Source organism: Apodemus sylvaticus, chromosome 19 (genome assembly GCF_947179515.1).
Source record: "Apodemus sylvaticus chromosome 19, mApoSyl1.1, whole genome shotgun sequence".
Lineage (NCBI taxonomy): Eukaryota > Metazoa > Chordata > Mammalia > Rodentia > Muridae > Apodemus > Apodemus sylvaticus.
Window position 1 is genome coordinate 9,303,673 of NC_067490.1, and position 25,706 is coordinate 9,329,378.

The 25,706-nt window shown below is 52.2% G+C and overlaps 1 protein-coding gene and 1 pseudogene across 2 annotated transcripts in view; one reads left to right on the forward strand and one right to left on the reverse strand.

The window, feature by feature from the left end:
- Agpat3 (1-acylglycerol-3-phosphate O-acyltransferase 3) overlaps positions 1-25,706 on the forward strand; it is an 82,263-nt gene that overhangs the window by 33,407 nt on the left and 23,150 nt on the right. The gene's annotated exons all lie outside the window — the stretch shown is intronic.
- Positions 10,041-10,159, reverse strand: LOC127670326 (uncharacterized; annotated as a pseudogene).

The following is a 25,706-nucleotide window of genomic DNA, read 5'->3' on the forward strand; positions in this document are numbered from 1 at the left end:
CGAAGGGCCTCTCTTGGTCCTGGCACTTGCTGCCTCTTCTCAGTAATTTGCTGACTGAAGCACAGATGCCCCTGGCAGATGGCAGAGTCGAAGTGTCAGCTCAGATGACTTGTCATAATACATATATGGAATGGTTTGAATTGACTGCTGCACCACTGTCTCATCTGAAAGTAGGTTTGAACTGTTAGGCTGCTGTCCTGTGTTCATGCAGAAGAAACGCCACGAATCCATTCTGTGTCCTCAGAACTAAACATGGGCAGGCTGTCACCTCAGTGCTGAGGGGAGGGGCTGGATGGAGACCTAGGACTTAGGACCTGTGGCTCTTTTCACCTCATGTGCGTCTGCTGGGTCTCAGCATCCTCTGCCATCAGCACTGAACTATGAGAATCGCAGAACATGATAGAGGTCATTTTATTAATTCATTTCTCCCTCCCTTCTTCCCTCCCTCGCTCTCTCCCTCCTTTTTTGTTTTCCTTGCCAGTCCTATTTTGTCCTACCCCAGGTCTCTGGCCTATCTCTCCCCCCCCCCCCCCCACATTCCTGGTCATCCAGGCAGTGGCTGGACATGGGCTCCCTCTTGTGGTGTGGGCTTCTAATTAGAGCACCATTGCTTGGTCACTCCCAAGAGCTCCGCACCACCATTGCCCCAGCACATCTTAAAGGAGGACAGAATGTGGGTGGAAGGCTTTGTTACTATGTCGGCCCCAGCCCCACCACCGGAAGCCTTGCTTAGTTATAGAAGATGATTGGTTTAGGCTCCGTATCCTAGGAGTCCTCACTAGGGTCACCCTCGTAGATTCCAGGGAGTTTCCACTGCACTAAGTTTCTAGACTGCCCCCCAATGTCCCCCCAATTCCAGCTACCTCTCCCTGTACTCTCTCCCTCCACCCCCCACCAGATCCAACCTAGTCCCATCCCCGCCCCACAGTCCGCCTGCAAAATCTATTCTATTTCTCTTTCCCAGGGAGCTCTATACATCTGTTCCCACAACTCCCCTCCCCCTGTCTCCCCCCTCCCCCCCAGAGCCCTTCATGTTACTTAGCCTCTCTGGGTCTGTGGATTATAGCATGATTAACCTTTACTTAGCAGCTAATATTCTCTTATAAGTGAGTACATACCATGTTTGTCTTTCTGGGTCTGGGCTACCTCACTCTGAATTTTTTTCTAGTTCTATTCGTTTGCCTGTGAATTTCATGATGTAATTTTTTTGATGTGAATTTCATAAATGAAACAGCTGAATGATACTCCATTGTGTGAATGTATTGCATTTTCTTTGTTCTTCGGTTGGGGGACATCTAGGTTGTTTTCAGTCTCTGGCTATTATGAAGTTACTATGAACGTAGCTGAGCAAGTGTCCTTGGGGTAGGCTGGAGTGTCCTTTGGGTATATGCCCAAGAGTGGGATAGCTGAGTCTTCAGGTAGATTAGTTCCCCATTTTCTGAAAAACTGCCATATTGATCGTGGCTCTACAAGTTTGCAGTCCCACCAGCAATGGAGGAGTGTTCTTCTTGCTCCACACCCTGGCTAGTGTGACCTGTCGCTTGCCTTATTGGTCTTAGCCACTCGGACAGGTATAATAAGATGGAATCTCAAAATAGTTTTGCTTTGTATTTCCCAGATGGCTAAGGATAGTGAACATTTCTTTAAGTGTTGCTAAGCCATTGGCGATTCCTCTGTTGAGAACACTCTGTTAGGTCGGTGCTAAGCCATTGGTGATCCCTCTGTTGAGAACTGTGTTTAGGTTGGTACTCCATTTTTTAATTGGATTGTTTGGTTTGTTGGTGTCTGTAACTGCCTGAAGTTACATGGAACGGGTTACCTGGAACGGAAGCTGGGGGTGTATGGGAAGGTGGCAAAAAAGAGACGGAGACCAAGATAACACCTGCTATTCAAGGTCTCAAAGTTTAATGAAGAACTCCCAATATATATAGGCAGGGGAAAAGTCTGGAGGCTTCTCAGCAGAATCAGTTCAGTTGTTCTACAGGTGACTAGTGTTTCTCAAGAAAGTGAAGGTCCTTGAAGAACAATAGACTTCACCTTGGTCTGAGCACTCCACCCTAGGTTGAGGGGATTATGGCTGACACAGGAGTTCCCACTCAAAGGCTGGGAGAGGAATACCTTGGTCAGTGACAAGTTCCTACCAGGTTGCATGGCACCTCAATAAGGCTCCCTACAGGTGTCTAGCTTCTTGAGTTCTTTATATATTTTGGATATTAGTTCTCTATGAGATGTAGAGTTGGTGATGATCTTTTCCCACTCTGTCGGCTGCTGTTGTGTCCTGTTGAGGGTGTCTTTTAGCCTTACAGAAGCTTCTCAGTTCCATGAGGTCCCTTTTATCAGTTGTTGATCTTCGTGCCTGCGCTATCAGTGTTCCGTTCAGGAAGTTGTCTCCTGTGCCGATTTCTTCAAGGCGATCCCCACTTTCTCTTCTGTCAGGTCTTCAGTCCTTTGCTCACAGGGCCTCTCTGGTCACCAGCCCCAGCCCAAGGCTATAGTGGATAGGTCATTAGCATGTCAGGGCACGACTGAAAGAGCTAATTAGGAACTTCTAAACTATGACTCCGTAATACGGAGCTGTACTGTCAGGGGCAGTGAAGAACTGGGGACGAAGACCAGGATGCAATTGTTTCTCTTCTCGCTGCCTTGTCTGCACCTTGAGAAGCAGGCTCCCCTTCTAACAGGGAGTGCTTGCTCCCTGTGGCAAGGAGGACGGAGAGTGGCAGCTGTTCTCTGGGCCACAGGGACTCAGTCCCTAGGCCTGCTTGCTTCTATTTCTGTCTTTCCTTGCTGTCTCCGAGCCTCAGGATTGCTGCCTTCCTCTCTGCTGGTTCATGTGTGATCCTGTTACACTTGGCGGTTTCCTTTTAACTTGTTCACCTTAAACCCTCACCTAGTGCCCACCCTGCTTAAGAGGCCACCCTGCTAAGTGCTGATGAGCTGTGACTTACCTGTGACTTACCTAGACACAGCTAATGGTCAGGAAGCAAGGGAAAATGGGCTCAGGTGAGGGAAGGCTTGTGAAGCACCCTCTGTCCTTCACTGGGCTGCAGAGAAAGGCGTTTTCTGTTCCTGATTCTCCTCTGCCTTCCATGTGGAGCCCTGTGTTTGGGTTTTTGTACTGTTAGGGTGACTAAGTGTCGGGGTTGACCAGACCAGGCTTTATTTTCGGCACTTAGATAAGGACCTTTTCTGTGGGCACACGTGGGGACTTGGCAGATGTAGGCAGGAGTCTGGCTGGGCCCTTACTCCAGGCCACACCCCTGCTCTGCCTCTGGTCCAGAAACCTGTCAGGTGTGATCAGGTGTCAGGGCCTGGGTCTTGCTCCTCCCAGCAGTGGGGATAAAAGCCAGCTCAGTCTGCCTCCTGGCACCCCTGAGTCACCTACAGCTCTGCTGAGGACCTGCCTGCCGGCCCAGGTAAGGGTGACTGTGCTCCAGTAGCCACATCAGCTGACGGAGAGTCATGGGGCATCTCTTAGACCCTGCTGGTCTTAGGTCTGCCCTTGGATGGGTGGCCCTCTCCAGGTCCCCTGTCTCCACCCTGGTGTTAGATGAGTCCGGTTTCTGGGCCTGCGATTCTTCGTTGCCCAAGTTCCAAAGCAGGTCTCTCAAAAATTTGGGTGAATGACACTTGGGTGCATCCTTTGAGATGCCTGTTGTGCTGCTGCCTTGGCAACGGGACTTCCCTGAGTGCCCATCTCTTCTGTGCAGACAGATGTCGCCTGGTAAAGGAGCTGCTAGAGCCCGGCTCTCAGCGTGGTGGCTTCCAGACTTGCATAGCCGCTTCACCCTCAGAAGGCAGGGAGGCTACACTAAGGCTCTGGGTTTGACTGGCACAGGGTGGGTGGCAAGCAGCCTGGCAGCTCCTGGCATCCCTGTAAGGCTCACACAGCTGAGCTGGTGAGCTGAGCATGTTAGACGGATGACACATAGCTCTAGGCTGGTGTTTTTACCCTGCTCGGCGGGGGGAGCTGAGTTTAGGCTTACAGGGTCGCTGCTGTGGTTTGGATGGGTACTGGGTGTTGCCGATATCCTGAAGGATGTGCCTGCTCCCGTGACTCCCTCTCTGCTCTGTTCCCACAGTTGTGAAATGGCTTCTTGGGTAACCAGCCTCTGGGTAACTAACGAGTCTCATGCTTGCAGAGGCACAGCCATGGGGGTGTCACTTACTGTCTTTGATGAGCCAGTGTTTCTCTTGGACCACCATCAGCTGGAGCGGGGGGTTGAGAGAGGGTGTCCATTCACTGTGGCCGATCAGGGCTGTGATCTTGGCTCCAGCGTCCACCTCATCCACAGGTCCCCGTGGATCGGGATGAACTCGGGCCTGCAGGTCCTTCAGGAGAGTGTGTTTTTATACTGTAAAATTACCCACCTCTTTAGGGGAGAGAGAGACCTCTGAGCTGGGTTGGGGGTGGGGTAAGGTAGGAGGATTGTTCCAAGAAGATACGCTTCTGCTGCATGCAGTGGAGAAGCCCTGGGATTCTGCCGTCCTTGCATGGCCAGGCTGGGAGATGGGAGGGGACCCTGGGTACTAAGGGGTGTCAGAACTGCGGGTGAATCATCTCACACCTGGCCATGGCGTTCGCTCTCAAGTGCAGGCTTGTCTGAGGAGTGAGAGTGCATAGCCCTTGTCTAATAAGGTGCGGGCTCCACCCGCATAGCCACAGGCTCTGGATTGGCGGGAGGGGAAAGTTAAGATTCTCTTCTGCAAAGGCTCGGTCTCATCTCATCCTCGGTTCCGTCCCGATGACTGCCTGAGCTACAGGTGCGCTCAAACCCTGTGGACGTGATGCTAGCTTACCCATGATGCACTTGGATTTAAAGATTATGTGCACAAAGAGACAGACATATAGTAGCGAACACAATCACTCAGAAACCGGACAATGAATGCAGCCTGCTAAAAGAAAATAACTTAAAGCATTCATTGTTTACACCTGGGATTTTTGCATTGCTGTTTTGAACTGTGGAAGCCAAGCCATGGGGATGGGATATGGAAAGGGGGGAGGGGAGGAGAGGGAGGCACACACACACACACACACACACACACACACACACACAGAGAGAGAGAGAGAGAGAGAGAGAGAGAGAGAGAGAGAGAGAGAGAGAGAGAGAGAGAGAGAGAGAGAGTGTTAGAGTTCCATTAGACAGTTTTACCCAGAGTCATCCACAGCCCAACCAGGTGCTGATGCTTGTCGTGCCTGAGGTAATGATGGGACAGGGTGTGCAGCACCCCGAGGAGCAGGGGTGACAAGGCCTGGCTTGGGTTCTGAAGGCAGAGCTGCACCCTCCCCCAGGGAGCACAGGGTGCTGGGGGGGTAGTCAATGAAGCCATGGCATAAGGGATCAAGAAAGAAATGTTCCTGGGCTCTTAAAGCTACACAGCTATCTTGGAAGACTCTAGAGTGTACACCCAGTGGCTAGCAGGAGAAGCGGGCGGGGAGGCCTCACTGCCCTGTTCTGTAACTAACCTCAGTAGGTAGGCAGTCTCCCTCTCCCATGCTGGGGAGGGCCCTGGTCCTTTCTGCAGCACTGAGCTGCAATCCAGCACCATGAGTTCAGTGTGTGTGTGTGTGTGTGTGTGTCTAGTCTACATATCCCTGGCTGTCCTGGAACTTGCTCTGCACAGCAGGCTGGTAATTCCACCTGGCTGGACAGGTTAGCGTAGAAGTATATCCAGTATATAGACAACATATAAGGCCCGTTAGTATTGTTTGTCAGGCAGAAGCAGTGAAGAAGAGGCACCCCAAAGCAACAGGTTACCAGAACAGTAACTGTACCCACGGGCCAGCGTAGACCATCGTGACACTTTGAGGCTGGTGGCCCGCTGTTCAGCCACTCTAGACACTCTGCCTCAAGCCAGGGCTGGCAAGATTGAGTGCTGTCAGCAACTGGAACCAGGCTGGGAACAAAGCTACCATGTGGCCGAGGCCTCCGGGCACGTTAGGAGTAGAGGAGACCAAAGGACACCACACTCCCTCTGTCCTGGTGCTGACGAAAGGCCCCAAATGCTGAAGAAGTCAGAGGACGCTGCTGTGGACTTCCATGGGGGATAAGCCGGCCTAGGTATGCAGCCACTGGAGACAGGTTCTGTGCACCCGAGAGCGATTCGTGAAGTCCACAGAGCCTGAGGTGGGCAGGCTTAGGTGCCAGAGAGCAAGGTAATGATGTGAACTCTACTGGAGCCATGCGGGTAGAAGGAAGTAGTTGTAGACTGGGGGCATCCTGAGACTCCTGGCCTCCCTCCTGGCTTTGAATGAGTGGTAAGAGAAGTGCAGTGCCAGGCCTCAGAGGTTAGAACTTCAGTGTTTGCACCTGATGTGGGAAGATGTGGTTCATGTGTCTGGCAAGATGGCTTCCTGGTGAAAGCCCTAGATTAGCAGACACAGGGCGGGCTGATCTGTGGGCCGCTCAGGCAGGAGGCTCACAGGCTGGGCTCTGCAGGCCTGCCCCTCCTATGTCCTTGGTCATATATGCTGAGAGGACAGAGACGGTGGGCAGGAGCCTACAGAGACTGAAGGACCAGGGGCACCCTGAAATGGGATCCCTTCCCCATCTTCAGAAGATGCAGTGGATGAAGTTGTGGGGAAATGCTGCCGCCCTCCCCTAGATTAGCAAGCACCCGAAGCTAAGGGCAGGGGCCTGGGAGTGCACCTGCATGCTGCCGGGAGCAGGTGGTGGCTGGTCACCTGCTACAGCATGGGGCTGCACAGATTTGGTTTTAGGCAGATGAGTCAGGGGTCCAAAGAGGGGCTCCTGCTGTCTGTCTACTGTCCTGGGAAAGTTAGAGAGTGGCTAGAGCCTGTTGTTCCAGAGACAGTGCTTGATGCTGACGGATGACGGATGCTCCTTCTGGGACTGGGGACATGCCCGGGCTGCTCTGATTGACTCGTGACTCTTGGGATCCTTTATTGACCTGGCTTTGACCTACTTGGGACACCGTTCATTTTGGGGCACCTGTGGGGAGATGGGTAGTTTGCATCCTAGCATGTGGCATGAGCAGATGTGGCTGTGGTGCTGTTTGGGGACCAGCAGATCCCAGGGCTGGACCAGGCTAGCTGTGGGCAGAGCAGGGGCATGGGTAACAGGCAGAATGGCCAAATGGCTCTTCCAGATGCCCAGCAGGGGTCATCGGAACCTGTGACTGGGAACTTGGTACTGTGATCGATCAGGCTGTGGCTGCTTCTATTTAAGATAGCTGTGGCCGAGAAGAGATGGGAGGCTTTCCTCCCTCTACCGAGTAGGACTAGCAGGGCTGACAGCCACCAGCCACTCCTGTTCCCTGAGCTCAGCCTGGGGACTTCATGCAGATTAGATGAGAACATTTTACAAGGAGCGAGGAGCAGAAGCCCCAGGCTCAGCCCCAGGCCCACTGCCTACCCAGAAAAATGAGGGGTGCTAGTGGCCACAGTGCTGTGGGCCTATGGCTGCTGCGTGCTCTGTAAATGAATGTGGCCAACCTTGAGGGGCCCACAGCAAGGACTAGTCCATATTGTGGCTCATTTGAGACCAGGCCAGCTTGGGGACATGGAGCTGGTGCCCGCATCTCTATATCTCTCTTCATGAGAACGTGGCAGCCTCAAGTGTCTCCTCTGCAGAGCAGTGGGCCCTGAATTGGAAGAACCCAAACCATGTGGTCATCCACGCCCTGGGCAAGAGGCCCTGTGGTCAGTGGCCTCTGGTCCGTGTAGCTGTGCTGAGACAGTGCTGCCTTGCCCGCCCTCCCTCCCTCCATCCCCGTAAGCCCTGTATTTTTAGTAGGTGACTTTGTGGAAGTAGGTGACCCGGCACCTTCAGGGAGACACCAATCGCATTAAGACTGTTGGTCTAACTGGACAGGAGGGGTGGGGATGGGGTGGCCTCTGCCAAGGTCACGCTTCCTGCCCAGTGTGCTTCTGTTCACACCTGCCAAACCAGCCTCTATAAAGCTCAGGGTCACTGTCTTCCAGAGGGTTGAGCGTTTATCGCAGGGGCTTGTCGTTTCCACTGTAGCTTCAGAACCTTCTCTCAAGGACTCCAGGCTCCACACTGAGGCTCCGCTCCTGAAGGGAGGAGTTCTTAGGTATGGCCATAGATCATGGCCGTGGCTCCTTTTACACGCTAGCTTTCCTAGTGGGGGTGGCATCCCCTAAACAGGGTGACTTACTGTCTCTCCTCCAGCTGTGTCCTATCTACTTATGTATGTGCGTGAGAGCGTGAGTGCCAATGTGCTAGCGTATGAGCGAGGAGGTCAGGGGACAGCTTTTGAGAGTCAGTTCCCTTCCACAGTGCGTCAGGTCACCAGGGCCACAAGGCAAACGCCTTTATCCTGCAGAACCATCTTGCTGGTCCTCAGCAACCTTTACATGGAAATTGTTTCTCTGCCCATTGCACTCTTCTGGCTTAGCACACACACACACACACACACACTCACACACACTCACACTCACACACACTCACACACACCCCTCATACCCAGATGCACATGAATACACCCACACTCAGACACAGACATACTCACTCAGACACTCAGACACAGATACAAATATACACTCACACACATAGGCACACCCCCCCCCCCCCCCGCACACACACTCAGACACAGACACACTCAGACCTACGCACACATTCAGACACAGACACACTCAGACACAGACACACTCACTCAGACACAGATATACATATACACTCACAGATACAGACACCCACACCCACACTCAGACACAGACACTCACACACACAGAGACACATATCCCCCCACACACACTCAGACACAGACACACACTCCACACACACTGACACAGACACGCACATCAGAAGTACTAGATTTTAAGCTTTCCTACTGGGCTTCTTTCCGAGCAGTATTTCGGGGTTCTGAGCCACAGGATGTTTGAACTAAGAAGGGTCCCAGAGCCCTTCAGCATGGTGCCCAAGGTCAGATGGCTGCTGGGACAGGTGCAAGGTGCAGCTGGCGCTAGGATGCAGGGCTGTAGCCAGAGGCCACCCAGGGCCACCTTAGTCCTCCTGGGCCAATTCCACAGCTGCAGAGCTGATAAGACCCCAGGGTCAGTACCACAGAGCAAGCCCTGTGAAGGCCCCAGGTCTTCCTGTCTCGTTCTCTGATTTAAAGATGATAACATCGATCTTACTTAATAGAATAATTAGCCTTTGTGCACATCAGCGCTCTGAGCTACAGGAGAGTTGCTCGCTCAGGAACTGGTGCGTGTGAAGTCTCAGAGTGTCTCTCCTGTTCCCTGAGCACTTGTGGAAGGTTCTTTGGTTTGCTGGAGTATTACAGATAGCCAGGCATCCCAGAGCCCCTTTGCCCCCCTGGCTAGTACCATTATTGGTCTGTCCAACACAGAGCGATGCAGGTAGTTTGCCTGAGGCCTGCTGAGATGTGGGCCCCATCCTCTTACCATCTAGGAAGGAATGTATGTAAAAATGTAAAAATCGGCCTATGTAAAAAACCCACTCATCTTGCTTTTGGAACTTTTAATTTTGAAACCTAAGAAATCTCACCAGAAACACCAAGCACCAACCAGCTTCCTGGAGACCAATGGTCTGACAGGCCTTGGCCTGGACCCTCTTGGGTCCGTCCAAGGCACCTTTGAAAGACCCATTATTTGAGGAGATGGGGCCCTGTAGAAATGACACTGTCATAAATCTATTTTTAAACATAGTCCGCCCGTGGCCAAGGTGGGCCATCCTGGTTTCGGCTTCAAGCTGCTACAAGAAGCCAGGGTCAGCAGGTAAACACGGGCTAAGCTAGGGTGCTGGCTGTTTGCGGCCCCATCCCCGTCAGGCCTTTGCCCTGCTGCTGAGAGGGTGGCAGTGTGGGTACTGAGGTGCTTTTGAGGGTGAGCACAGGCAGGTAGGAAGCAGGACGGGCGCGGTTCTGGCCTCGGTATAGCTTTCCCATGCCCGCCCGTTCCTATGTGGTTCTGCCAGGGCGGCACGGTGAAGGGCGTGAGTTCTTTGTAGTTATTTTAGTTTCTTACTAAAGGCAGATGCTTTCTTTCTGTCTTTCTGTCTTTCTTCCTTCCTTCCCTTTTCTTTTTTTAAAGCCTACATCACCCATGACTCCCGGGCGGTCTCCCATCCAAGTACTAACCAGGCCCGACCCTGCTTAGCTTCCAAGATCAGACAAGATCGGGCGTGTTCAGGCTGGTATGGCCGTAGACCTTACTATCCTTTCTATCTAACCTTTTTCTGAAAGGTTGAAAACAATGATTTTTCACCCAGGTATCTTGATATTTACCCATCATCCCGGAGTGCAGGAATCTAGTCATAAGTATGAGGATTAGATACAGGAAGGAAGGACGGACAAGATTTCATATATATTGGGCAAGGCAGTGCTAGAGGAAGCGATGCCACACTGCTGAGGAGACCCGTGCCAAGCTGCTCTTGTCTTGGCCAGCTCCTCGGTCTTTGTGCCCATGTCTCCTTGTGCCAGCAGGAAGAGCAGTGCCCACAGTTTCTAACTGTGGAGGCCAATGGGCAGTGGCACCCACTCCGCCAGGGCATGTGGACTATGTGGGCGGTGCCTGTCGGGTGTAGTGAACATGTCCCGGAGACATGCTGGTGAGTAGTGTCACTTGTAGTGAGCATTTGGGTGCTCATTCCAGGGAGCCCCCAGTGCAGAGGCTGCCCTGTGTGGGCTTTGGGCAGGAGCTGGTGCCTGTGTGGGTACCACTCCTCACCCAGAGCCACCAGCAGGGTTTAGAGCTGAGACACACACTCAAGCCTAGGAACGTGGGTGTTTTGTCCCCAGACGCCATGTCGCATAGCTCTGGCTTTGTTGCTTTGAGTTAGGAAACTCCTCCTGAGACACAGGGACAGAGTGGACAGTCCTCTGGAGTGATTGAGGAGGACAGGAGCCTGCTCCCTGTTACATGGGTTGTGGTGCTCCCTGTTACATGGGTTGTGGTGCTCCCTGTTACATGGGTTGTGGTGCTCCTGTGGCAAGGCACACAACTTGCAGATGACAGAAATGCAGTTGTAGATTAGGTAGTGTAGGCAGCACGGAGCCAAGCTGGCTGCTTCCTATGGGTTATCAGAAGTGCCAGAGCTCTATTGTCTGAAAGAACCACTTTCTCCTCCTTGAGTTTTTAAGCCAGTAGCACAGTCATGGTGTCAGATGTTCCAGGAGGGGTCGGCCACACACAGTCACAGTCAGGGAAAGGAGGGAAGCTGGAGGTAGAACCGGGACTGTGCATGCTGCTTCCACAGAGCCGCCCTCCAGCCCTTGTCTTTCTGCTGGGTCCCTTCCTTACCTCCCTGAGAGCTCCTCCACAAGCTTGTTGAACTGTCTGCATCCCTCCCTCCCTCCCTCCCTCCCTCCCTCCCTCCCTCCCTCCCTCCCTCCCTCCCCATGTCCCCAGTGTGTGACGGCTTACACGGGCTCTGTGCTTGTGGACACTGATGGCCGACCTGTGCTGACACCTGGTGCATCTTCAGTACCCTTGCACATTAGTGCCAGATGCAGGGGCCATGCCCCCCCCCACGTGCTCTTGGTGCAGAACCCACCCTTCACAGACACAGTCTTGGGGTCTTCCCTCCCCTTTGCGCCTGCCTTTAAAAATGTCTTGGGGTGATCACGAGCCGCCCAGACAGCACCTGGGGAGAACATTTCCAAATCTGTGTAGCACCCTGGAGACGGGGCCCCAGACTCCTGGGCTCACGCCATGGCCTGTTTACTCTTTGTTTGGTCTACATAGTAACTTCATTCCCCACGCGTCCCCATGTTGTTGGAAGGGCATTTTACCAGCTGGGTCCCTGAGATCCCCGGCTGCCTGCCTTGTTCCTGGATCCTCTACTGTCACCGTCTGCGGCACTGAGCCGACTGCGGGTAGGACACTGCTTCTACGTGTGCTTGCTTCTGTAAAGATGGGGAGGGTAGGCAGGGTTGAGGAGCCGGACAGAAGTCACTTCCTACAGGTGTCTGTCCATCCAGTGAAGGGGTCCCTACAGAGCCAGGCTGAGAGTGAGACCCAGAACCTCCATCCTGTGGTCACGTGATGGGTGGAGGGCCCTCTACCCAGCACGAGCAAGCAGTAACTCTTGCCTCTTCCTGGAACTGCAGAAAACAGCTGCCAATCCAGAGGCAGAGCTGGAGGGATGGGTGTGGTGAGAACTATGGAAGCGTGGGCGGGGCCGGTGAGCACCATGGAGGTTCCTCCTGGAGAGGTCCCCATACCTCACTGGCCTTCTGACTTACAACAAACTGGGTAAGCTGGTAAAATGGAGACCTGGGCTCCTTAACCTAGCAAGCATAGCAAGCAAAGTAGCCAGCGTCGGAGCCTGGTGCTGGACAGTGTGCTTCCCCAGCCCTCACACAGCCCTGAGCCATCGGGATGCAGGGATGGAGAAGAGACAGGAACTGCAGTCTGGGACCGAGGCTCTGGGATAGAACTGCCAGTCACTGTGGTCACCACAGCCGCACAGCCCCACCACTTCTCTACCACTCCTGGAGGCTTTGAACCAGGGCCGCTGCCCCCAGCAGTACTGCCCTGTGTCTGTGAGATGGACTGAGGTTCCACCTATGAGATTGAGGGATGTCTTCTGTGCCTGGCTTGTCTTAGCACAATGCTCTCCGTTTCTATTCGCACTGATCCCTGATGCAGGTATTAAAATTTGCTTTATTTATTTGTTATTGATTGGTTGGTTGGTTTTTTATGGCTGGGTAATATTCCGTTGTGTTCATGTGCTAATTTTGCTGCTGGTTCATCCTCCGTGGACCGTTAAGAGATAAGACATCTCTAGTTTCCTAACTTCTTCCACGCTGCACCACAACGGCTGTGTTGAGGGTCTCCTCTCTCCACACCCTCTCCAATGATGGCTTCTGTAGGTTTATTTGCTCTGTGCCACTGACTACTGTTCCCAGTATCTCTTTGCCATTTATACTTTGTCTTTAGGGAAAGTTTAGTTATCCGTAGCTCAATCTCGACCTGAGCCCTTCGTTGGACACTGTAGTCTCTGCATTAGTGCCTTGTCCTGGGGCTGTGACGAATGGGGCTGTGACGAAACGCACAAGCAAAGCAGCTGCAGGAAGCAGGGTTACCTCAGGCTCAGGGTTGGAAGGCAGGGAAGATGTGTAGGAGTGCGGGGAGGCAGCTGGTCGCGGTGCGTCCCAGGCTAGGAGCAGAGAGAACTGCTGCTACTCAGACCTGTTTCCTGTTCCCGTAGCCTGGGACTCGTCTCTGTCTGTGTATCTGTCTCTGTCTGTCTGCCTGTCTCTGTCTCTCTCTCTCTGTCTCTCTGTCTCTGTGTGTGTGTGTGTGTGTGAGAAAGAGAGAGAGAGAGAGTAGGTGCTTCTGAGAGAGAGAGAGAGAGAGAGAGAGAGAGAGAGAGAGAGAGAGAGAGAGAGAGTAGGTGCTTCTGTGTCCCAGGCAACTTTCAGCTAGCAGCTTTCTCCTTCCTCCTTGTCTGGGCCAGGGTTCGTTGTTGTCTACTCCATCTTAGCACAGGCCTGGTTCCCCAAGAGCTGGACCTCCCTGCTCCGTGGGTGATGGCACGCTCAGGCAGGAAGTGTGAGGAAACATTGCACACGCAGACAGTCACATCTGCCCCGATCTGGCGCGAAAGCGCCTCTCCTGAGGCTGCTTAAACTTGCCAGTCTGGAGAAGGCTGAGGTCCTCCCAGCGAGGGCTACACACATGCTGCTCTCGCTGCTGCCAGATGGGAAAGTGGGGCTTCTCCTGCCCAGCCCCTGCCCAGTGGCCAGGCTCCTAACATGACTGAGTGAACCATTCCTTCATGTCAGTGTGCCTGTCTCACTGGGGGGAGAGGGGGAGGCTCCTTTGACGGCTCTTGGGAGAGAAGTTCCCGAGGCGAGAAGGAATTCCCGAATTTTTAAATACTCTTTTTTTTTTCCTCCAGATATCAACTTCAGTTCTATAAATAAAATCATGAGTGTTGCAAGTAAGGGAGGCTCCCAGTACTGAACCTCCAGGTGGCTGACTGCTGTTATCGTCATAGATTAACCCGGGCTCAGCAGCCAAAATGACAAATGTCGGTTACGTAGCATTCCCTAAGGGCCGGTAAGAGGCGCAGGGACTCTTAGTGGGGTGGTGCTGGTCTCTGCCTGTGCATGCGTTAAGATATCAGCAGGGCTAAGCCACCTGAAGAAGACTCGAGCTGGGAAGGAACAATGCCAGGCTCCAGGACAACCCATCACAACAGTTTCCTCACCACGGTGGCCCAGAGAAAGCTGAGTGGTTATCCCGGGCGCTCAGAGCTCAGAGCTGGTGCTGATGTTGTAGCAGCAGGTGCCCCGTGCACAAGGCCAGATGCAGCGGCCAGGTGGAAGGATGCCTGAAGAGGGAATTGTAGAAAGGCTGTGTGTGCGGTGCCTTTCCTGTCAACAGCAGGACTCTGGGTCCCTAAAAGAGAGGACACTAGTGGGAGCCCTGGCCAAGCTGAGCCCACTGTCCTCATGTGGGTGGAGCTACTGAGGTCTGTCTGTGTGGGGATGGGCCCTTGAGTGATGCTCTGGCCCCAGGGTTGCTTTTCCTCAAGAGTTCAGCATCTTCCAGCCCGGCATTTACACTCGAAGCCCCAGAGCACTGGGCGTTCAGTATCTGCAGCTTGCATGCAATGCATCCAGGCTGGATACAGGAACCGAAAGGACAGTGTGTGAGGCATGGAACAGGGGGCACTGGGACTTGGCTGGCCTTCTATTTGGACCTGGGAGTCTCTAGCCACTAGGTAAGGAACCTGTGGTCCCAGTCCTGGGGCTGTCGATGGTCCGGGCCCAGTGACCTGCATCACATCATAATAGCTCCCAGAAAAGCTGCTTACTGGATTAGCGTGTGTCCCACAGCAGAGCCTGCAGCCGTGCCCAGACAGCAGACTGCCCTGTGACCTGCTTCAACTCATCCACTGTCACTAGGTAGTCTGAGAAAGCGCTGCCTGGCATAGTTCTCTGGAGAGTCCACCTTGCTTTTTCCAGTAGTGTCAGTGCCTGCCTGACGCGGACAGTCAGGCCCAGTCACATCTTCTCTCCTTGGGCCTGTGCTCACAGCCAGGCTCCTCCTCCTCACCTCTAAGAAGCTCACCAGACAGAGGGTAGCCATGTTGGCCAGCTCTTCAACCTGCCTCTTCTCTGGGGTCTGCGTCGCCCTGCTGGCTGTGGCTCTGGCCTATTACTTCTACTGGTGAGGGAGGCCTGGTGCAGGCCGTGTGCATTTGGGGATTACGGTGTGAGTGATGCGGGTGTGTGCTGGGGCTGGCTGTAGGCCGGGAGGGTGCGGATATGGGTTGTGTGGGTGCAGGCATTGTTGGGCACCCATGGTGCCGACACTCTGGGTGCGGGTGGTTCAGAGTGTCCAGTGCAGGTGGGTGCAGGAGCACAGTGGGGCTCTGGGCGGCTACTTCTGCCTCTACCTACAGAACTGCTCTATCCCGTGGCTTCCATCCTGACGCCATAAGAGAGAGCCAAGGGAAGGGGGCAGAGGGCCAGGAGCTGGCTCATCTGATCTCCCAGTTCCTAAATCATGTTGGAGGTTGTTCAGTGGTGTCCCCTGTGTCCCCTGGGGGCACAGCAGGGAGGCTTGGTTGACAAAGTTCATTGCTGTTTCACCATAGTCTCCTGCGCCCGTCACCCCTTGCCTCCATACCCCGTGGCTCTCCGCCCCTGGGTGAAGCAGCGTAGATAGGATCTGTGAATGGAGTGGAGCTTGGGTAGTGCCCATTACACAGTCTCAGCCCAGGAGCCAGACTCTGCCTTGCTCGAGGACACCATGACCATATCATGCCACCAGTGAGCCTCCGCTCCCCAGTGTTCCTCAACGAGGTGGGGTCATGCTGCTGCTGTGGCCCTGTAGAAGACCAAAGGAGACTGGCCAGTGGGGCAGCCACTGGAGGGGTCAGCGTCCCTGCTTTGGGTGCTATCAGCACATGATACAGGGAAATCCAAACCGGGTTGTACCGGGGTGTGCTGAGTGAGGGAACAGTTTATCATTGTGCGTGTCATCATTGTTACAGGGCTTGGGGTGTTGTTGTCTTGGGCCTGGCCAAGTAGCGGGGAGTGAGGACCCTGGTTCACCCAGGGAGTTAGCACTGAGGCACATGGGCAGCTCATACAGTCTGCGGTTCTAGAGGAGTCAGCTGAGGGTAGGGCGGGCATGCCATCTGTCGGGCCTGCCGTATGTCCTGCCGTGCTGGAGCCTGGCCCTGGTCCTGTTTTGGTGGGAGCATACTGTTTCCTATTCTGCATGACCTCCGACTTCTTTACTTTGGACATGTGTTGCAGCTGGCTAAACAGCTGTCTGAGCCACAGACGGACAGGGCTGGCTGAAAGAATCCTTTGTATATTGAGCCAAGTGCTTACCACTAAGTCACATTCTGGAGTCTCCAGTGTCTCTTCAGTAAACCTTGCCTCAAATGTCTATATAAGATTCCCCAAGACGTCCCAGTGATAGGAAAGATGGCATGCTGACCCCTGACCACACATCCCCCATCTCTTGAAGGTCCTTTCTATGCCTCCACAGCATCTCCAGTCAGCTCTTGAGCCAGGAGATCTGTGTGGCTCAGTTTGATGAAGAGCAGCAGAGTTAAGAACGCCACCGAGGCCCCCCTCAGTGCAGTGTGTAGGCAGGCCCTGGGTGCAGGGCCCCAGATCATGCTCTGCCCGTGTACTTTAAATGTGCAAGCTAATATAATCTGCTGCATTCAGGTAATCAGTGGTCCATTTCAAAGAAAAAACATCCTTGTGAGAAGCAGCTGAAGTGGAGAAAGGTGTTTATCAGCTTGCCTGCACAGTGTGGGACCTGCCAGTTGCCTCCTTGGAACCCCGTGTTGGGATGTGATCCCACTTTGAATGTACCAATCCCTCAGAAGCCTGTGTGGGCATCAGGGTAATGCTGCCTCAAAGCTTTTCCAAGTTGGACTACTGATGTTTGCTGTTATCCAAGTCAAAGCAGTCAGCAGTCATTTCTTTGAGCAACCAAACCAGAGGCAAAGCCTTAACTGCAGTAATAGTGGCTGAATGGAATGTGGGACTTGGGACTGCTTCTGGAATCAGGCGTGTGTGTGTGTGTGTGTGTGTGTGTGTGTGTATGTGTGAATGTATTGAGTCTGTGCGTAGAAGAAAGTATATGTGTGTGAATATGTATGTGTGTATGTGTATTTATGTATGTGAGAGTACGTGTGTGTGTGTCTTGAAGGTCCTTTGTGTGTGTGTGAGAAAGAGTGTGTGGGTCTGAGTAACCAAGGCTTCACTCACATGCACAGAGAAAGGAGCTTGGCTTGGCATCCTCACACAGCAGGGGATAGAAACTTGTGCTGGTGATTTGATGAAGCAACTGGTCAGAGCCTACATTGTAGGAAGGCGATTGGTCATCTTCAGAAGGGTGGAGCACACAGCTTCCCGACCTCAAGCCTCGCCTCGGCAAGCCCCTGTTCTGACCCTTTCGTGGAATCAATGGGCTGACCATGTGGTTTGACCACATGTGTTGACCATGTGAGTGTATCATGGCCGCTGCTGTTGCTTGTTAGGAGAATGGTGCTATTGTTTGCTGACGGGACCCTGGATAACCTCACAGTTGGCTTAGGAGATTTTTGAGGATTTGTGTTGGAATCGGGCTGTGCTGCCTCCTGGCACGAAGACTGTGCAGGCACTCACTCCGTTCACCCTCAAAGCCACCCGGTTGTCCTGACAAGCAGAGTTAGCCCGTGCTCTTCAGATGAGAAACAGACTGGTTCATACATTATAATTTAGATAAGAATCAGTCCAGATCTCTGGAGCTAATGTTTTTTAATGTAACTAGAAGTCTGAGTGTTGTGGGGCTTTTTGGACCTTTTAATTTGTTGTATCTTAAGTTTTTAATATCAGTAGAAACATAGTGATTAAGTCATCCCTGATTACTTAATTGGTCATACCTGATTAACACTTTCCCTTTTTCTTATTAGTTTATCTTGGGTTCTCAGATTTGAGATTTCAAGCAGAGGTATCCCAGAGGGAAATTCCCTTAGGGAGATTGAAAAGCTAGAATTTTTAAAATCTAAATTATACTGAATAATGAGAAGATCCTTTTACAAATGATGAGAATCCCTGAATCTTGAACATGACAGCTTGGTCCCTTGGGAGGTCTGGGTGGTCCCTTGGGAGAAACAGGTGGGAGCACACAATGGCGGTGAGGACACAGGTGCATCCTCACTGTGTTACCAACACCCGGAGTGGTGGTGTTTCTATAGCTCAGGAATATTCCAAAAAAAGAGTTAAGTATCTTAGACAATTGAAAAATATTAGTGTGTGTGTGTGTGTGTGTGTGTGTGTGTGTGTGTGTAGGTGTGTAGGTATAGGCACCTTCCATGGAGTGCATGCAGAGGTTAAAGGACTCTCTCATCTTGTATGGGCTTCAAGGATTGAACTCTTGTCGTCACTCTTGCATGATAAGTACCTTTACCATCTCACCGTGCTGCCAAAAAACGTTAAGAACAAATCTAAATAGGAAAGGTCGTATGGACTATAAACAGAGTGGTCAGCACTCAGGACTGACCCTCTGTGATTGGTGTAGTAGAAATGGATTTCCCACGGCATATGATGCCTGTCTGTCTGGGCTCAGAAGCAAACTGGAGGTGAGATGTGAATCTAGGTTTCTCCTCCTGGCTTTGCCGCATGGGCATGTTAGCCGCACCCACACAGCCCTTCTGTCCGGCTGAAGGGAGTCCTGCTGCTGTCTTTCCCCAGCTGATGGGATCGGCCTCAGTGTTTTCTGCTTCTCTCTAGTTCCTCTTCTCCCAGGAGCTGACTGTGGGAACTCTGTGACCAACTCTGAATTTTTATTATAATGCTCGAAAGTCCCTTATGGTGATGTGCAATGTATTCTTTGGTAGAGATGGTTCATACAATCCTTAATGTTTTATAGGACTCCTAACACTTACTTTGTAAGCAGACAACACTTTTCTAGGAAGGTAGACCTTAGAGTCACTGGTGTTTTATAGGCTGAGGAAAAAGGCATCAGTTGGTTTTGACAATTAGTGCCGTATTTATTTAACCATCAACCCAGATTATGGGTGTAGTGAGAATCTTGTGTAACCGGTCACATCTTATTACTGACTTCAATATTTCCCCAGTAAGGTAAGTTTCACAACTATGCAGTTTAGTAGGAATACCCTGCCCTAGTTTGGTTTTTATTGCTGTGATGAAACACCATGACCAAAAGGAAGGAAAGGAAAGGGCTTATTTGGCTTACACTTCCATAGTCAGGGCAGGAACCTGGAGGCAGAGCTGATGCAGAGGTTACGGAGGGATGCTGCGTACTGGCTTGCTCCCCATGGCTTGCTCAGTCTGCCTTCTTATAGAATATACGATCATCAGTCCAGGGATGGCTCCACCCACTATGGCCTGGGGACTCTCCATTCATCACTAATTATGAAAATCTTTTATGGCTTGCCTGAAGTTTAATCTTAGGGAGGCATTTTCTCAGTTGACGTTCCCTCTTCTCTGTTGACTGTAGCTTATGTCAAGTCAACATAAAACTAACTATATGGCCACCAAGTTGTTGAAAATTCTTTAAAAAAACAAAACATTTATTTTTGCATGTGGGAGTAAAACCACTCATGATCCGAGTGGAGGTCAGAGAACAGTCAGGAGTTGGTTCTTGCCATACGTGTTGTTGACTCAGGGTCTCTTAGTGCTGTCGCTGTGAGGTATATACCAGGCTACCCTGTCTGTGAGCTTCTGGTTGGTTCTGTCTCTGCTACCCATCTCACTGTGAGTCCTGAGGTGGCACCTGTGCTTTCTGTGTGAGTCCAGGGCTCAAACTCAGGAGTTTAGGCTTGCATGGCAAGTATTTTTTATCCATTGAGTCATCTCCCTGTCCTAATAATTCCTCGTAGACTTCCCCACTGTCAAGGGGTAGCAGTCTATCAAGAGAAACCCTTGGCCAAGGGGAGAACATATAGACCTTTGGATAAAATCTAACCACAGAGCTTTAAGTGACTGTATCAGTAAATAAATAAAAAAATAAAATAAAAAGTCCTTGTTCCATAAGGCAGACCTTCTATAAACGTCACTGAGAGCAGACCAACGTTTGAGGAAGCCTGGCGATGAGACAGTGTGGTGGGTTAAAGCGCTTCCAAAGCCGCCGTGGAAAAGGAGCCAAGCCTGCGCTGTGTGGGGAAGTACAGCAGCGTCGTCTGTAAACCTTAAGATGCCGCTGGAAGCAGGGCAGTGGTAGTCCACGCCTTTAATCCCAGCCCTCGGGAGGCACAGCCAGGTAGATCTCTGGGTCCTAGGCCAGCCTGGTCTACAGAGCAAGTTCAGGACAGCCAGAGCTAAACAGAGAAACCCTGTCTCAAAAAACCCAAGGTGTGGGGAGTGCTGTGGAGGGGGTAACAGGTCAGCAAGTTTTAAATGACTTTTTTCTTTAGTTCTTTTTTTAAGTTGTATCTTATGTTTGTCCAAGAGAAGGGCATTGAACACACTGTTTTATAAGGGCCAGTAGCTATAAAAAAGCCATCCTAAAGCTGGGCAGGTGGTGACACAAGTCTTTAATCCCAGCACTCAGGAGGCAGAGTCAGGTGGATCTCTGTGAGTTTGAGACCAGCCTGGTCTACAGAGCAAGTTCCAGGACAGTCAAAGCTACACGGAGAAACCCTGTCTCAAAAATCAACATCAAAAAAGCCATCCTAAAATCTACACACATCATATATTAGGCATGCTAGAAATGATAAATTTAGCACAGTTTTTAAAATGTAAAATGAGCTGGGTGTGGTGATATACACCTTTAATCACAGCACTCAGGAGGTAGAGGCAGGCAGATCTCTGTGAGTTTGAGGCCAGCCTGTTCTACATAGTGAGTTCCAGGACAGATAGAGCTACATAGTGAGACCCTGTCTTCAAACAAACAAACAAACAAACACAAAACAACAAGAAAATAAAAGTAAAATGAAGTGACTGCAGATTTTGCCAGTTACTTTTAAGAACTTTAGGGGAAAATTAGATTTTGCTCTAAATAAATGAACCCCGGGTAAATAATCACCACACAAACGATATAGAGTGAGCTCCTTAGAGAAACAAAGTAGCAAGCTGGCGTCTCTAGATCCTCAGCCAGGAGAAGGGCCTGGCCCTAGGGGAAAAGACTATAAGGCTACTCAGCCAGAAGGAGCCTTATGCCTGAAACACTAATGGAGAAGCGCTCCCTCTCTTCCCTTGACCTTGTACTAAGTCTAACAACTGGTTCAGAATAAGCCAGCGGCCCATCCACCCAGCCTGGGGAGCTCTCAGCCCCAGAAAGAGCTCATCCACGTGACCGAGGAGGCCACCTGGACAGCCGGGCAGGGCTCGTGCCGGAACCTGGCTGTGACCCAAGGCGCTCTTTAGCGACCGTGGAGCATCCTCAGGCCGCACATTCAGGTGCCCAGAGCTGTCCACGAGCAACACAGCTTTTAGCTCCAGGAAATAAGAACTCATTCTGGAGCCAAATGCGAGTGACCGAGGCCCAGGAACACAGATTTAGGGTATCCCCAAATACCACACCCCACTGTAGTAACAGCTATATGACATTTTTATGATAACAGAACATAAAAAAAGTCATACATCAAGGTCGTATTCAGATACCTTGGTAGAAACATCTGGTAGGTTACACGGCCAATTGGGGAAGCCTCTGATGTTGGCTTCAGACACTGTCTGATGACGTTCTTAGCCCTCAATTGGTGGCAGTTAGGGGACTCGGTACATTTGAAAAGGATTTGCCTCACTCATAGAAATGTTACGTCAAACACAGAGGTGAGCTATAAATATCTCTTAAGAGGGCTGAAGATAGCCCAGGATAATTTAGTTCTAGACCTGTAAGATTCCATCTCTCTACAGTCACAGAAATGTAAGAAATAGTGAAACAACCCTGATGTATCAGGCTGCCGTGTGAATCATTAGTGTGGCTCTTACTGGTTTTTTGTTTTTTTTTCCCCCTTGGGAATGTTGGTTCACAGAAATTTCTGCCTGGGGGTGGGGGTGGGTGTCACTGCCACACACACAGAGTCTTGCTGGGGAAGTGCTGGCTTCAGTAGGAAGAACAGTTGTATCTAGAGACAAGCCACCGGCATGACAGAAGTTGGTGTCAGTTGCTCTTCCCAGACACATGAGGTCTGGCTCACCATGCCAGCTGTGGTGGCCAGGGTGGCTTAGAACTTCACTAGGAAGTGCTGCTGAGCTGGTTAGCTTGGAGAGTGTCAGGCTGGGGGCAGAGGGCAGAGGGCAGAGGCAGCATCTTTGCTAAGAATGTTCAGGGTCCTGGATTTTCCTTCCCCAGCACCACAAAGAAAAAACAAAATCTGCTCAGTGATGTATCCCCATCCTCTTCCCGGATGGCATGTTGAGCTGTGGACTTCAGTGTCTTCTCTCCATTTTCTTCTTTATCTACTTCTCTTTTCCAGACAGGGTCTCTCTACATAGCCCTGGCTGTTCTGGAGCTCACTACATAGACCAGGCTGGCCTTGACCTCACAGAGACCCTCCTGCCTCTGCCTTCCAAGTGCTGGAACTAAAGGTGACCTGAGCACCACCACACTCAACTGTCTTTCAGTTTTTTAATATTTACAATTGCGGAAGTAACTACTTCATGGGGTTACCTTTAGGACGGATAACCAATGTCTCCCAGGGGAGAGGTCACCTGTGCTTCATAATACAGTCACTCAGTGTACGAATGTCTGTCTCAGACCAACCAGTAAGGAATCTGCAGCTAGGGTTTGTTGGCTGCATGTCCCAGGAGATAGTGTGCTGCCGCTAACTACAGTGGCTGACCTGTTATGGGGTACTGTGACTGTGCCTGCAACACTCAGTCCCCCTCCTCGGGGGTCTTCACTGTGCCTTTCTTGGGCCAAGTGCTTGCCTGCGATGGCCCCATCTCTGTTGTCACTTCACTACATTCTCTGGGTGACAGCAAAAGTGACTTTGTCCCTTTTTATAAAATCAAATCTTTGAAAGGGAAGTTATTTAGACTCCAGAGGTTTGTGAGGTAGGTGTCTTCAGAATCGGGGTTGTAAATGTCCTGGCAGCTCCAGGAGACTTTTGGACTTGATTGTTATTGCTCCACTGTGCCCTGGAGGGCCAGGTGGCTTGGCTACGGGCAACAGAGCCTGAGTTGCATGCTGGACCCAGAGTTGAGGAAAGTCCAAGCCTGTCAGCCCCTTAGCCCCAGGGTGGCCTTGGCTGTTTCCCTCACAGGGAAGGCTGTGAGCCGGTGTGGACCTGCCTGCGGCATGCCAGGAGAGCAGTGGGCTGTGAACCTGGGTGTTAAGACACGTTCTTGAAGCTGGTCTGCCATCCTGCCTTCCCGGAAGCTCTCAGGCCATACTGTGTGACACCCAGAAGCCCCAGCTCTAGGGGCTCCTCCATACTCTGTGTGCCAACTGGAAAATATCTCCCCCTCCCCACAAGCTGCTGTCAATCACACCTGCAGGGCTAGCACCAGCTAAACTTGGGGTGCAATGTTGAGAAAGTATCTCCACCTCCTTGGGAAGAACCAGTCGTGAGCCCAGGCACGCCCGTCTCTAGCCTTGTCTCTGGGTGGCCAGCATGGAGGTTCATGGCATCTTCTTGTGGATTGTAGTTACCCAGCTTCCCTCTCTGGCTCCCCCGCATCAGGCGGGGCCTAGGGTCCCTCCTCCTCTGTGTTGCTTCGCATTGCTGTGCGTATTTACCACACCCCCATCAGCAGTTACTGGGTCATTCCATTATTGCTCTGTAATCCCGGACTGGGCCTGTGGCCCTTAATCCACAGCGGAAGGGACTGTTGTCCCCGCCCAGTACAGAGGGGCAGGTGAGACTGCAGAGGGCTAAGGGGACAGATTCTGGGAAAGACCCTCTGCTGTGGCCTAGGTGTGGTGCGAGGCGGTATGGCCCGGCTACAGTGCTTCCTGTACTTGGTGAAGTCGGGCCGAGTTCCCGGGTCGGAAGGCTGAGTTACGGTGAGGAGGCCCTGAGAGCCCAGCCTTCCCGTGTGGCATCGTCCCACACACCAGTTTCCTGTGGTCCGGGAGGATAGCATTGCTTGAGGCTGGGCCCTGCGGAGCAGTGGGTGGTGAGGCTGCCGAGAGTGCGGGTACTCCAGCCCGGGCACCTCAGCTGCTGGCGGCTTCCTTCCCTGCACGTTGCCTTCCTGCCCCCACCACAAGCCCTGCCGCTCTCATGTGCTGAGTGAACATGAGCTGGCCACACAGCCAGCCCTGACGTCTCACCCACTTGGCAGAATGGCTGTTTTCGTACTCTGGGACGTAGCGGAGTGCTCACTATACGATCCCCGCTCTTGCCAGCTGAGTCCTGTTGCCCTGCTGTGGGAGGAGGCTACAGACTCCCCCAGTCAGGACCCCAACCATCTGATATCCAGAGCCCGGGGAGAGAAGGAAAGCAGAAGAGCAGGTAAGAAGCCAGGGTGCCCTGGAGTTCCTGCCAGGCTGGGAGGGCAGAGGAAGCCCAAAGGAGTGCCCCTGCCTGCCGGAACGGAAGCGCAGGGACAGGCTCAGAGTGGCGTTAAGGGCACTGACCCTGCTGACCTAGATTCCCTGGACACTGAGCAGAAAGAGCCTCGTGTCTCCAGATGTGGAAAGCCACGCCCACCCCTCAACTCCAAGAAGGTTGTATGGGCTCCGGCACCCAGCCAAGACGGGTGGCACGATGGACACCCTGACCTTGGGGGGTGGAGTTACTAGGACAAGTTAGAGACCAAAACTTGAATTCGGTGGCAAGTTCGGGGACATCAGAGAAAAGGACATACATAAGAAGGTGACAGTTGCAGGGTGTGGAGACAGGAGAATTCAGGTATGAATTTACACGTTCTTCTCACAGATGAGCTCTTCAGAATAGGCCTCCCTCCTAAGGGTCCACCTGCTTCTGTGGAGATCTGGGCCAGCCCCTCCCAGGGGTTCTCAGGGCAGAAGGCTGGGTCCCCTCATTCCACTCAGCCCTTGTAGCCCCAACTCCTGTGGCAGTGCTAGTTGCATTAAAGGATATATGAGGAGGGGTTTGGTCAAAGTGGCAGGCTGTGGGAGCTGCCACTGCAGCAACTTAGGTCCCAGGAAGGGGTGAAGGGCACCAACTAGAAGTGGACCACAGCCCAAGGTCATGCTGGGGTCTGTGAGTATTAGGACGGCCTTGGCTCCTGCATACGCCTGTAGCGATTGCAGTGGTCACCACAGAGAATCGTGACCTTGCTGCCTGTCAAGGGTGGCATCTGCTACTCCTCATGTGTTATTTTATGTGCCACGGGCTGGATCAGTATTTTAGAAACTCTCTCTGACTTAGAACACACCTACTGAGATTTTCGGAATTTCTATTCAGACCTGGAGCTCAAGTGTTTGCTGAGAGGACCACCCCAGTGCATGGGGAAAGTGGGTCCCACTCTAGCCTTCCGTGGTTCCCTTGTGGGCCAGCCTTTTCAGTAGCTATAGGTACCAGGTAGTAACGCCCCACTGCCATGTGCCCTGTGAAGGCTAAGGGGGTCATTCTGAAAACACCTTGGTTTGTCACATTTGAATCTCCACCTTCCTAAAGATCATATTTCCATGTGTGAAATACGGTGCCACTGTAGTGCCAGTGTTAGATGCCCTTGTGCTAGGCCAAGGTCTGTCAAAGGCCTGCAGAGCGCCCGCACCTTTGGGTTTGCCCTGGCTCTCAGGAGAACTCTTCAGTGTCCCAGTGGCACCAAGGGAGCCTGGGGGATGGGGTGGGGGAGCCTGGGACAGGGCCGGGGCATCATGAAGAAAAGCAGTGGAGAAGGTGCCTGAA